At 48.2% G+C, this 11,720-nt stretch overlaps 1 protein-coding gene across 1 annotated transcript in view; it reads left to right on the top strand.

The window, feature by feature from the left end:
* Positions 1-510: 510 nt before the first annotated feature.
* RASGEF1B (RasGEF domain family member 1B) overlaps positions 511-11,720 on the top strand; it is a 37,572-nt gene continuing 26,362 nt past the window's right edge. Inside the window, exon 1 of the mRNA XM_080796103.1 lies at positions 511-645. The gene's annotated coding sequence lies outside the window, so the exon portion shown is untranslated. The remainder of the gene's footprint in view (positions 646-11,720) is intronic.

Raw genomic sequence — 11,720 nt, 5'->3', positions numbered from 1 at the left:
GCGTCCTGCGCAGGTGCGCGGGCGGCGACCGGGGCTCCCGACGGCGTGAACGGATACAGTGTAACGAGTCGGGCCGGTGTCTCCAGGGAGTACGCGGGCAAACGCACACACACACACACACATGACCTCACAAACAGCCCCGGGCGGGCGGACTCAGAAAGGGACGCGCGCCACCCGAGCGGCCGAACCCACGCGGGCAAACACCGCCGCGCCGGGCCCGGCCGGTCTACGCAGCGGGGGCGGGCACCCGGCGGCCGCGGTGGGCGGGAGTCCCCGGCGCCCCGCGGCGCGTGGGCGGGCCCCGGGCTCCGGAGGCGGTGGCGGCGTGGGCGGCGAGCCGCGCCGCGATTGGTCCGGGGAGGGGTGGGGCGTGGCCGGAGGCGGGAGGCGGGGGCGGGGAGGGGCGGTGAACCGCGCCGCGATTGGTCCGGGGCGGCGCGGGGCGGGGCCGCGGCGGGAGGCGGGCCCTCGGGCCGAGGGGGTGTGCGCGGCGGCTGAGGCCGCGGTTTCAGTATAAACAAGGCGCCCGGCGGGTCGGGCGGGTTTTTCTCTCCGTCTTCGCGCGCTGCGGCCGCCTGTTCTCCGGTCGCGCTGGTGGCGCGCGGCAAAGCGCCGGGGAGCCGAAGACCCGGGGTCCGTCCGCAGGTGCGTTGCTCCCGGCCAGGCATCTCCCCGCGGGGCCCCGAGCCCGGCCCGCGAGTGTGCGGCGGCGCTGCGCTCTGCGCTCGGGGACGGCGCTCGGGGGAACCGCGCTCGGGGACCGCGCTCCGGGGACCGCGCCCCGGCTGCCGGCGGCTCCTGGAGGGGCGGGAGCGTCGCGGCGAGCAGGTGCTCCCCGCACAAAGCGCCTGGCCGATGCTGGACGCGGGGGCTCCCCTGCGCGGCCGCCGAGGGCGCCGGGGCTGCCCGGGAGCCGACCGGGGCCAACAGGTGCGGGGCCGGGCCGCCGGCAGGGACCGGCTCGGGCTTGGCGGTGCTTCCCTCGCCGCGATCGCGCCCCCAGGCCGCGGGCTGGAGGTCGCGGTAGGTCGAGGGTCGGCCCGAGTTCTGGCGGCGCGCGTCCGTCCCTGTCTGCGGTCCGCGGCGCTGCGGGCCGTTCCCTCCTGCTGCTCGGCTCGTTTCCGCGTGTGGGGGCGGGGGCGCTGTTCGCGGTCGGTGGGGCGCCCTGTGACACCCGATTCACGGGAAAGGACGGGAAGCCGGAGTCGTGCGGTGGTCACGACCAGGTGGTGTCCAGCCACCCGTTCACCTGGCGAATCTGGGGCGCACCGGTGTCCTGGCTGTTGCCCGAGCTCAGGTGAGGCTCTGGAGACACCTGGCTGGGCTGCGGTGACGTGAGCCCGAGGGCCTGGGAGCCCCGCGGCCGCCGGGGCGAGGGCCGGGCTGTCTAGGGCCTCCACTGCGGCGCCGGCCAGGAGCGAGGGGGGAGGGCGCGGGGCGGGGGCTGCTGCGTCCACGCCTGTGCGCGGCTCGGGGGCTGCTGTGTCCACGCCTGTGCGCGCGTGTGGACGTCCGCTTCCGCGTGAGCACTGCCCAAGCGCTGCTGTTCGGCAGCTGACCCGGATCGAACCGACGCAGCTCCGGCGAAAGCGAGGGAGTCCGGCCTCTGACGGCGCACAGGGTGGTCCAGGTGATGCGAAGAGCCGAGGAGGTCTCCAGGCAGCGACTTTCTCCTCCGGATGTGGAGGTGCCCACTTCGCCGATGAACTCGGTGTGTGTAGGTGAACATGCGCACACATTTGTGTCTGTGTGTTTGGGCGCAGCGTGTCTCCAAGGAGCCCGCGGTCAGCAGCACCGTGTGACAGCGGTCGGAACCGCTGGTGCGCCGGGATCTATATTTAGCCCTGGATGAGCTCCAGAGGCCAAGGGAGGGTCTCTGAACTGGGTGCATAAAGGGGAAGAGCCTAGGGAGCAGGGTGTTGCGCTCTTGAATAATGTCTGGTACAGTCAGACTCAGATGGGGTGAATAATTACTCTTTCCTCCTGAGAACAGCAGCCAGAGCTTGGCATGTGATAGCCGCGTCTCAATTTGAAACATAGTTGCACGACTGTGATAAAACCTGTGCTAACACCCAAGGAGGCTACAGTTCACCACAGTGATGCCTCATTGCAGATTAGGGAGGAATATAACTGATCAGATGAGGTTTGGGGAAAACACAGAATTGATTTTCAAAAAGCCATACAAATAAAAATTTTTGGCGGTTGCATATTCCTAACAGAATAAAAGAATGGCAGCTTGTTAGAGGCTGTCATTAGTGCTTATTTTTATTTGGGGGGGCAGTGTTGGGCCACTTTTGACAGAAATCAAGGTTCACAAGCATTGCTTTGTTATTCCTTTCAAGCAGATTTTCTGGCCAAGATGAAAAGATCAGCTACTGATTAGCAAATTTCTTGTTGGCATCATTCCACTACATGTCGGTCAATCCTTTGTTTTGCTGGAGGTGGCAACATTTCTGGCTCCTAAGCATACTGGCCTTGTACTTTCCAGCTGTCTAATGGAGTGTTAAATTCTTAGAATTTATTTCTCCCATGGCTCATTTTCTCTGACCCTACCACACCTGATACCTGAGATAACACTGTCTTTTGGAATACAAAATCACCAGAAAGCATTTACAATTATTGTCTTTTTTACCCCAGTTTAGCATCTAATCTAATATATTCTTAGGTATATATTACTTAATGTTTCTAAAATTGTATTATTTATCATAATACGTATTTCTTGTATTATTAGTAACATTACATTCTGATAATCTAAAATTAACCACCAGCTAATAAAGTATAATCAGTAGACCTTTTCCAAAAAATGACAACTGAATAACTCCTATCTAGGAAAAAGAAATGAAGGGGAGAAGCTTGGTGAGAATCTAGACGAGGTATAAGATACCTACTAATGGCACAGGAAGTGAGGGAACCAACATTATCAATCTCCAAAGGCTACTTGGAAGAAGTGGACTTTGGAGAAGCAGTTTGGATGGCTCTAGCCAGTCTCCTCGTGAGACAAGGGATGGGGAAAAGAAGGTATTCTCCTTTACCTGGAGAAGAACTTGGAATTCCCAAAGCAGGGATGGAGAATCTTGATTCTGATGCCACAAATAATAAGTGGAAAAGACATTATAACATATCGTGAAGCCTGATAGAGACAAATTGTACTGTTGAAAATACCACTTAAGATTTATGGCATTTTTGTTGTTAGTGGTTCAATTTAGGTGTTACCTCCCCACCCCCTTCACTTTTCTAGAACTACAGTTGTCCTATTTTGGTTCTCCAATTAAACCTACTAAAAAAAATAGATATATACCACCCTCGATTATCTTAAAATAACAGATATTGTAGCCTTGTGCTATGGACAGATTTCTGCCCTGGGATTAGGGAGATGGGTTTTGGAGCCCTAACAAGTCATTTGTTGTCTCCCTCTATCTGCAATGTCTGTAAAGTTGATGGGGTGTTGAACTAGGTGATTTATGAATCTCTTTTTATTCTGTGACAACTGACTTATTTTGGTGAACTATCACTTCGTGCACTTGTGCCCTAAATGGGATGGAAGATGAAGGTGAATATGTGCAGTTAGATGTTCAGCTACTTTCTGGGTGTAGGGAAATGAAGAGAAGAGAGTTAAGTTTCTTTGTATTGATAAAAACTATGTAGAGATTCAATATTTCTTGGCCTCCTTTTTGCTTTTGTTTTTCTTTCTTAAGTGTGTTAAAAAATACTATCAAGAAAGTTGAGTTGGAAATTTTTTTGACTTAATTCAGTGTTACTATTTATGAAATTTTTAAAAAGATTTTATTTGTCTGAGAGCAAGAGCCCAAGCGCAAGGGGCAGAGGGAGAGGGAGAGAGTCCCAGGCAGACTCCCCACTGAGCATGGAGTCTGACGCGGGGCTCGATCTCCTGACCTGAGTGGAATCCAAGAGTCAGATGCTTAACTGACTGAGCCACTCAGGCGTCCCACCATTTGTGAAATTTTTAACCAGTCTTTGACCCATCATTTTTTCTAAAGTTTATATATTTACTATTCCATTTCAAGGTATGTCTTTATCTAGAAGTCATTCATTTGATTCAGATTTTATTAGGAAGCCCTGGTACGAAAATCAGTTTCACACAGGGAAAATAAAAAATAGCCGTGTAGGGAAGGAAAACCCTTTGCAGACCACCAGGATCATTCTATTTATTGAAAAGGGAAGGACAGAGAGGGAGGGATAAGCTTAGCTTTTCAAGAACATGCAGCCAAAAGATAAAATTATCCCAGGAACCATGTTACATAATAAATGTAAATAGAAAATTTTGCTTATTTACTACGTGTCCTCACTAAGTATCAGGTCATTTTCCTGCTGAAATGAATTGGGTTTAGAAACATAAACCCTTTTCGAAATGATACGATGTTCTGTAATTTGGCCTGAGAGCCATTGTACAGATGATTCCACACCTTCTATCTGTGCCGTCCAGTGTGGTCGCCACTAGCCACATGGGGACATGTAAACTTAAGTTTGATTAAATTAGACAAAATTAAGAATTGAGTTTCTTAGCTGCGCCTGCCACCTTTTAAGCCCTTCATAACTACTAGGCAGCTAATGGCGACTGTCCTGGACAGTGTAGAAGGGGACCATTTCCCATATCCCAGAAAGTTCCTTTTGACAGCACGTAATTAGATCAGGATGATTTTGATTAGCCAGAAGATCACTTTTGTCCCCCTGGGAAAAAGAAATAATTAATTCTCATTGTATTTGGGCACCTCAGTCCTACAAAATAAGACCGACTGACTTTTTCAGCCAGTGTTTGTTTTCAGCTGTACGGCATGAACCGTGCCACTCTCCAAAGCTCAATAATACGCCAGGATCACAAACACCAATTTCTGAGGTTTTTTCCGCCCAGAACTCCAGTTGTCCTTTCACTTTTCCAAACCAGCACCCACTGTTTTAGCTGGAAAGCACCAGTGTTTGCACAGACCGGGAAGGTGGAGCCATCTACTGTTCAGCTCGGGAACTACATGGCAGCGGTAGATGGGAAACAAGGCTTCGAGGATATCGACGCGTTCTGTTCCCACGCAGTCAAGAGTAATCTTGCAGAAAAGTTCCAAATGACTCTCCAGGCCCATGTAGAGTTGTCATGTAGCGAAATTTTGTTTTGTGTTTTATAAACTGCTAACAAGATATCTCCAAGACAAAAGATGACAATTTTTTTAGCTTTAATTTTCTTCCAGGGAAACCAAAGATAGTAATTACCTGAGTCACAATTAGTAAATTAGTGAAGATTTAGTGAAGGTGTTTCTTAGGTAGCATCCAGGGTAAATCAAACAAAATGCAAATTCTTTTTTTTTTTTTTTAATGAAAGCTTGTAACATTGGTAAGTAATACCACCAAGTTCATCGTTATGGAGAGAAATAAGACCTTTAATAAGAAATATTCATTTTTCCCTCCTTCATTATGAAACTTACTAAGCATTTGGGGCTCTGTTCCAAAGAATGTATCCATCTGGGAGTGAGTTACCTTTTGTTCACGTGCCAACGTGAGTTGTTTCAGAGCTGTCTGCTCTGCATTGTTTGTGCTCTCAGGAACTGTACCTCTCTTCTCAAGGAGGTCACCAGGAGTGTAGCATTTCTGCAGTTTCCAGAGCTGTTGCTAGAAATCTCTGCCTTTAGGACTTCCCCTGGCTCGGGAAAGATGTGAGAAGATAATCTTCTAGACCTTTTCAAGCTCCAAAGAAGCCATGTTTTAGGTAGCGTCAGAAACGTGACTCCTCCTTTCACCCTGAGTCAGTCCATAGTTCTCTACACACAGCCCGTCCTCGTATTCTAAGATCCCGTGGTGCCAAAAGCAGGCTAGAAATACTTGAGAAAACCAGGGAGAGTAAAGCCGAAACATGTGAACTCCTTCTCATTGAGCTTTCTGGAACCTCAAATGAGCAAAGGAGGAAGGTGCATCCCACCAAAGTGCAAAGTCCCTTTGGAATCGAGATGGGAATTGGGAAACTGGTAATTCCAGGATATTAAATTAAGCCTCTCCTCACTAAACAAATATAGTTTCAAAGTCCAGCTATGATAGGGAGGCCTTCCTCTAGTTCAGTGGGTTTGTTTTTTCTAATCGGGCCACATGCCCAGCACTTGAACAGAAGCAGAAAGGTAGTGATCAGCGTAAAGACACTGGATTTGTTGAATATTTCACCAAAGTATTCTGTGATGAGATATGGATCGAAAGCTCCCTGACCCTTGTTTCTTTTTGGTTTTTGTTTTGTTTTGTTTTTTCCCAGTCCTGCTTTTTCTAACTCATTCTCTTAAGCGTAAAGGACGTGCTGACTTGACGTCCCGGTGGAGATTCCCAAAGCGCCTACGGCAGATGTCGAAGGATAGCTTTTGACTTAGTTCCCACACCCGTCTTTTCCTCAGCCTTTTTTCCAATTTGATTGTCACCTGAAACCACCTTATCCCGGTGCACCTGCCTCTTCATAAATAACGTTGTGCAGAAGCAGTCACTAATTCAAACAGAGTCTGCTGTTTAGAAAAAGGCAGCTTTTCATCCGGTGCTTTCGCTGCTTTGAAACCATTCGGCCTTTCAGATCCATTCATCCCTTAAATCACCCAGAGCTTGCTTCCTTGCTTCTGGATCAATGTCAGGCTGAACTTTTCAGGGTCCTTGGAAGAGCGTGATGTATCTTCGTGACTGAATTCGCTGCCCATGCAACATATCCAGTCTGTCAACCAACTTTTCAGCTTACCGAGTCAATTTTAAGAAAGAACATTTATCTTGTCCACCTGAGTTGGGTAGATCTTTTACTTCCCGTTGGGAAGTTTCCACTAGAACCTGTGATCTGTATGCTAATTTCATGGCTCTAAGCTTTCGTTTAGCCTAGTTCATGGTTTTAAAAACCAAAATCTGCTTCCCATTGTCTCATCGCATCTTTCCCCACCCCAAAGTGCCATCTCAATTTAGGGGATAAAATACCTGCTTAAATATCTCTACCCAAACCAGGAGAAGTATCATGTTAAAATTCTCTAACTCCATTTGATTGGCACTATCTGAAAATGCTAGTATCTTTGATTTCTAAGGAGTCAGGCTTGAATGTGTTAGACCAAATTTCCTTTCAGAACCGCCGTGTTCTTCTTTGATTCGATAAATCACATCTAGGCTCTGTACAGGTCTGCACCTGTTTCCTAAACTGGGGTCTGAACTCCCCGAGGGTGTAGGCAGACTTGTTGGTACATTTCCCTCAGGGCAGTGGGGGGAGAGGTTTGTGAACTCCCCGGAAAGTTAAGAGCCACCGGCCACACTGAATATATTGTTTCCCAGGAAAGGATTTACAAATGAAACTTTTTGTAAGGTGAGAATTGCTTGCGAGGTTAACCTGTCCTCTGCCTTATCTCATTGATAGTGATTTGAATAAAGTCAGCAGTTTTTTGAAGTATCTCATGTGAATCTTTTTTTTTTCTAAAGGAATTAACCACTTTGAAGTTTGACTTAATAGTAAATTAATGCCAGCGTTTACCCTAATGCTGTCACACATTTTAATTTTGGAAAAGTCGGGTTCTCCTGAACAAGATTTTTGGTTAGCAGAGAGGTCTATTGGATTGGGCAGAATCTGTGCTGAGAGAGGGTGGTAGACAGCGGAGAAGTTGGTTTTGAGATTGTACTGGAAAAGGCAGAGGGGAAAATTGAGAGCTTAAAGGACCGTAGGGATAGAGAATGTTAATCGTGAGAGCTGTATGGAGAAGGTTTGCTACAGATAAGAACTCAGAACTACACTGAGACGAAAACAGACAAATGAGTGGGATCTCTGGGGTCCGAGCAGCGCCGCCCTTTGCTCTTCTTCCGCTACAGAAATCGTTAGCGAATGATTCCTGGCATTAACAGTGCCTGGGGGTAAATGCTTTTCTGGATTCTCATGTCCAGTACTTGGGTATTTTCTCTGTTTTGTTTTTTTTTTTAAACAAGAACCAAGTTAATATTTAATCTTCTGAGCCTCATTTTCAACTCCAGAACTGAAGCAAGTAGAATTCAAATCTTGGATGAGAAATCTGAGTATCACTGAACAAGCAGTAGTTCTTGATGTGGGTGATACCAGGGAAGATACTTGAAAGAAAGAAACTATGTTTGTCTTCTTGGGTATGTAAGGTTCACTTCACGGACAGTGCTTCCTGGACCGTCCTGCTGGCCTCCCCTTGTTTGTCGAATGCATTTCCTACACAAGGCAGTTTCTCTTTCTAGAAAATGGCTAGACTGGCCACTTGTTAGAGATTGTCCAGAAACAGGTGATGAATACTGTGATCCATGATCTTTATTTTCATCATTTGTCTCAGTAAGATTGTTTTTTAACTGGAGATCTATGAAGTAAACACAAGCATTACTCTCTTTAATTGAATCTGAGATGCCATCCATTGTAAGACACTCTTTAATTTCATATTGCTAAAAAAAAATACTGTCACACATGCCTTATTATCACTATGTGCATTCCGATTACAAAGACACTAAATGTTAACATAGTGCATGTTAAAATCCAAAATCTCTGCCTAAATGGGATTGTGCCTTGATTGCGAAGGTCAGTAATGTAAATAGTTCTGCTGTCATGATGGTTTTGCTTCTTTTTTTTTTTTTTTAAGATTTTATTTATTTATTTGACACAGAGAGAGATCACAAGTAGGCAGAGAGGCAGGCAGAGAGAGAGAGAAAGAGAGAGAGAGGAGGAAGCAGGAAGCAGAGAGCCCGATGCGGGGCTCGATCCCAGGACCCTGAGATCATGACCTGAGCCGAAGGCAGAAGCTAAACCCGCTGAGCCCCCCAGGCGCCTGATAGTGTAGCTTCTTAATAAGGATACTTAGTGGCATTGATACATCTCGACAGCAGAGACTCGCCTGGACCATGTGAAGTACAGGAAGTGGTCTCGAGGCCTACAGTGCGGGATGGACGGGCAGATCCTTCATTTTATGGTTAAACATTACAGGTTCAAGGACATCCAGCTGTAGCACAACATGATGGAGTAAAATAAATTTGGAACCTGAGGGTCTAGGTTGGTAACACGGTCCTATCTGTCCCTTATCTGCTATGTAACCCCAGTCAGTGATGACAGGTTTTCTGCCGTAGCTTCTCATGCAGTCGAGACGATGGGAGGATGTCTGCCAAGAAGGGTAGCTCTGAGAATCCCAAAAGGCATTTGTAGGCAGTAAACCTTACACAGACCAGAGTTGCTGACCTTCTCAGAGCCTTCTGCGCTGTGCGTCTAGTCGTTGCCAGGTGAGCGGCTTTGAAGGGGAATCAGAGCAGTTAAGGAAGGTGGAACATGGAGACCTTTCCCTTGCACCGAGGATCCCGTAGTAGCAGAATGGGAGGGAGGGAGAGGGCCAAAGGCATGGGAAAGAAGCCGTCTCGAGTATAAGGCAACGCAGAAAAATAGGACCAACGTGCATGAATGAGGGCCTGGAGTCTCTCGGAGCGACTCGGGTCTGAGCGGTCGGTTGTTGCTGTGTGCACGTTCAACAATCACCATGCTTCGTGGGAGAATGAGCTCAGCGGATTAGCAGCAGAACTTGGGGGTGATTAGAAGGCAGAAGGTGACCTGTGACTTAACGTCTTCTTGAAACTGATTCGTAGTTGTCATAAGCTGTACCCCAATTCAGCCACCCCGGGCAGGTTTCCGTGGTTATTTGCAGTATTTTCCTTGGTGCTTGCTTGCGGGGGGAGGTTGTCTAAGTGTGGATATTTTGTGCCTCATCAAAGGAATCCCATGAGTGACACATTCCCAAGGAACGATACAGAAGCCTCGTGCCATCACTCTAATAATGCTCTAAGAAGAACTTTGCTATAAGAGAATTTAATAGCTTTGTTACAATTTAGGATTTGGGAAGGAGTGAACAAAATTGAGAGCCGTTTTCTAAATAAAAACCACATGTTGGGGGAGGCGGTGGTGGCGCGTTACCTTCTGCAGTTCTCACAGCTGTGAAGCTCCTGATCAGGGCTTCGTCACTTCGGAGTCTTTGGTCAGATCTAAGTCCTTGTCTGCTTCGTGGGAGTAAGTAATTGAGAAGTACAGATACTTGTGGCTTTGGTGCTGATTTCTTGAAAGGGAGCTGGGTGACCCTTGACTATCCAGGGCTGGTGGTTACTGTTAACAAGCGGAAGGCAGCAGGGGGCAAGATTCCCGGGGCGCGGGGCCCACTGCCGCCACAGCTCTGTGACATCTTAGCCTGGTCACTTCGTTCCACCGTCCAGGGTTTGCACAGGAATAAAAATAGGCAAGCGGAGCAGATTGTGACGGTACCTGGCCTCTGGCCTCTTCCGTGACCCATTTTGCGGTCAGTGCTAATCGCTTAGGACACACCTCGTTAGTTCTCCCACCTCGTTACAGCCTTTGAGTTCTCCTCACTCCCCCTCAGGCCGCTAGGTACCCACTTCTAACTGATGGCAGTTGGACAGTGAGGTGAAGTCTATTTTTCATCCCAGACGAGGTGATTTCTATGATCCTTTTGAACTTTCAGCATTTTCTGATTTTTCTGAAATTCCCAAGTCTTTGGCCAACCATCTCCCCGAATCACTTTATTAGGATGGTTTCAGTAGTGATGAACACATGGAGAAATCGAAGAAAATTCATGGTTCTTGGCAGAAAAAATAAGAAAAGCCCAACTCCCAGGGCACGATGGAATCCCACCTGTGATCCTGTTCACGCAGGACACTGTGTGGTGTTTGACCATCTACAGCTTTTGGAAGCCAGAAGTGGGTAACCAAATCCGGATGGACGGTTCCCGGCAGGCTCTCAGACTGAACTTTGAGAACTACTCATCTTGGGTCCCAGAGTCTCTGTTTATGGACATTTCAAGTTTCTCAGGGAAAGGGTAGATGAAAAAAAGGCTCTTTTAAAAAAATCTTCCCACCAAGGACAAGTCGTTTGCAAAGATTATATTGCACATGAATCATACTCAGAAAACTGACGATTTGAAGAGGACAGAAACACACTTTGTCCACTTTTCTTTTTTTTTTTTGTCCACTGTCTTATAAAATGTTGACATTGAGTTCTTTATTTAACAATGACTTCAATGAGCTCGGAGCATTTGTGTTGATGCTCACACCCTGTAGCTCCTGGCCCTTTGGCTGTTAGGACCATGTCCTGCCTCAGCGAGAGACATGGCAATGATGCTGGTGTAGTGACAGATCTCCCAGAGCGATTCTCAGTAATCAATTTCTTCCCGTTGGTGGCTGTTTTTTTCCCTCCAGCGTTCTCCCTTGGCATTGGTTTGTGGTTGGGATAGAGTACAAAAGGCTGAAGCTTTTCTTCTGTTTCTTTTTCTTGATGCTTCCTTCCCTAAAGGCTGTTTTCATCTGCCAGGTTGTCCTAATAGTAGATTTTTTCCCCAACACTCCACCCCTTGGCCACCCTTGCCATGGTACGTGGGCACGTTATGATGCCACGGTCCCCATTGACTGGAGCTGGAGCAGATGCCCTTGGAGTGAAGGATGTTCCTTCCCCGACAGGGCTCCACACCCCTCTCCCATTCAGGTGTAAATATTCTTGGCATCTTGAAAAGAAGGATTAGCCCAGGTTGTGTCCTCCGGCAGCCTTCACACACCCTGTCCCCCTGGGTCCAAAGCTAGAGGTTGGCTTCCCGCATTGGTTGCCTTCTGAAACCCCCAGTCTGTCGGCTCCTGAATGCTTCCATTGTCCAGACATGCTGCCCGACACCGACAGTCTATTCTCGGGTCCCGAGCTCTGTCCCTAGGAATCCGAGTCACAACTTAATAGC

Source organism: Martes martes (assembly GCF_963455335.1).
Source record: "Martes martes genome assembly, chromosome: 2".
Taxonomy (NCBI): Eukaryota; Metazoa; Chordata; class Mammalia; order Carnivora; family Mustelidae; genus Martes; species Martes martes.
The sequence above is the reverse complement of the archived record's forward strand: the minus strand, read 5'-3'. Positions and strand labels throughout refer to the sequence as shown.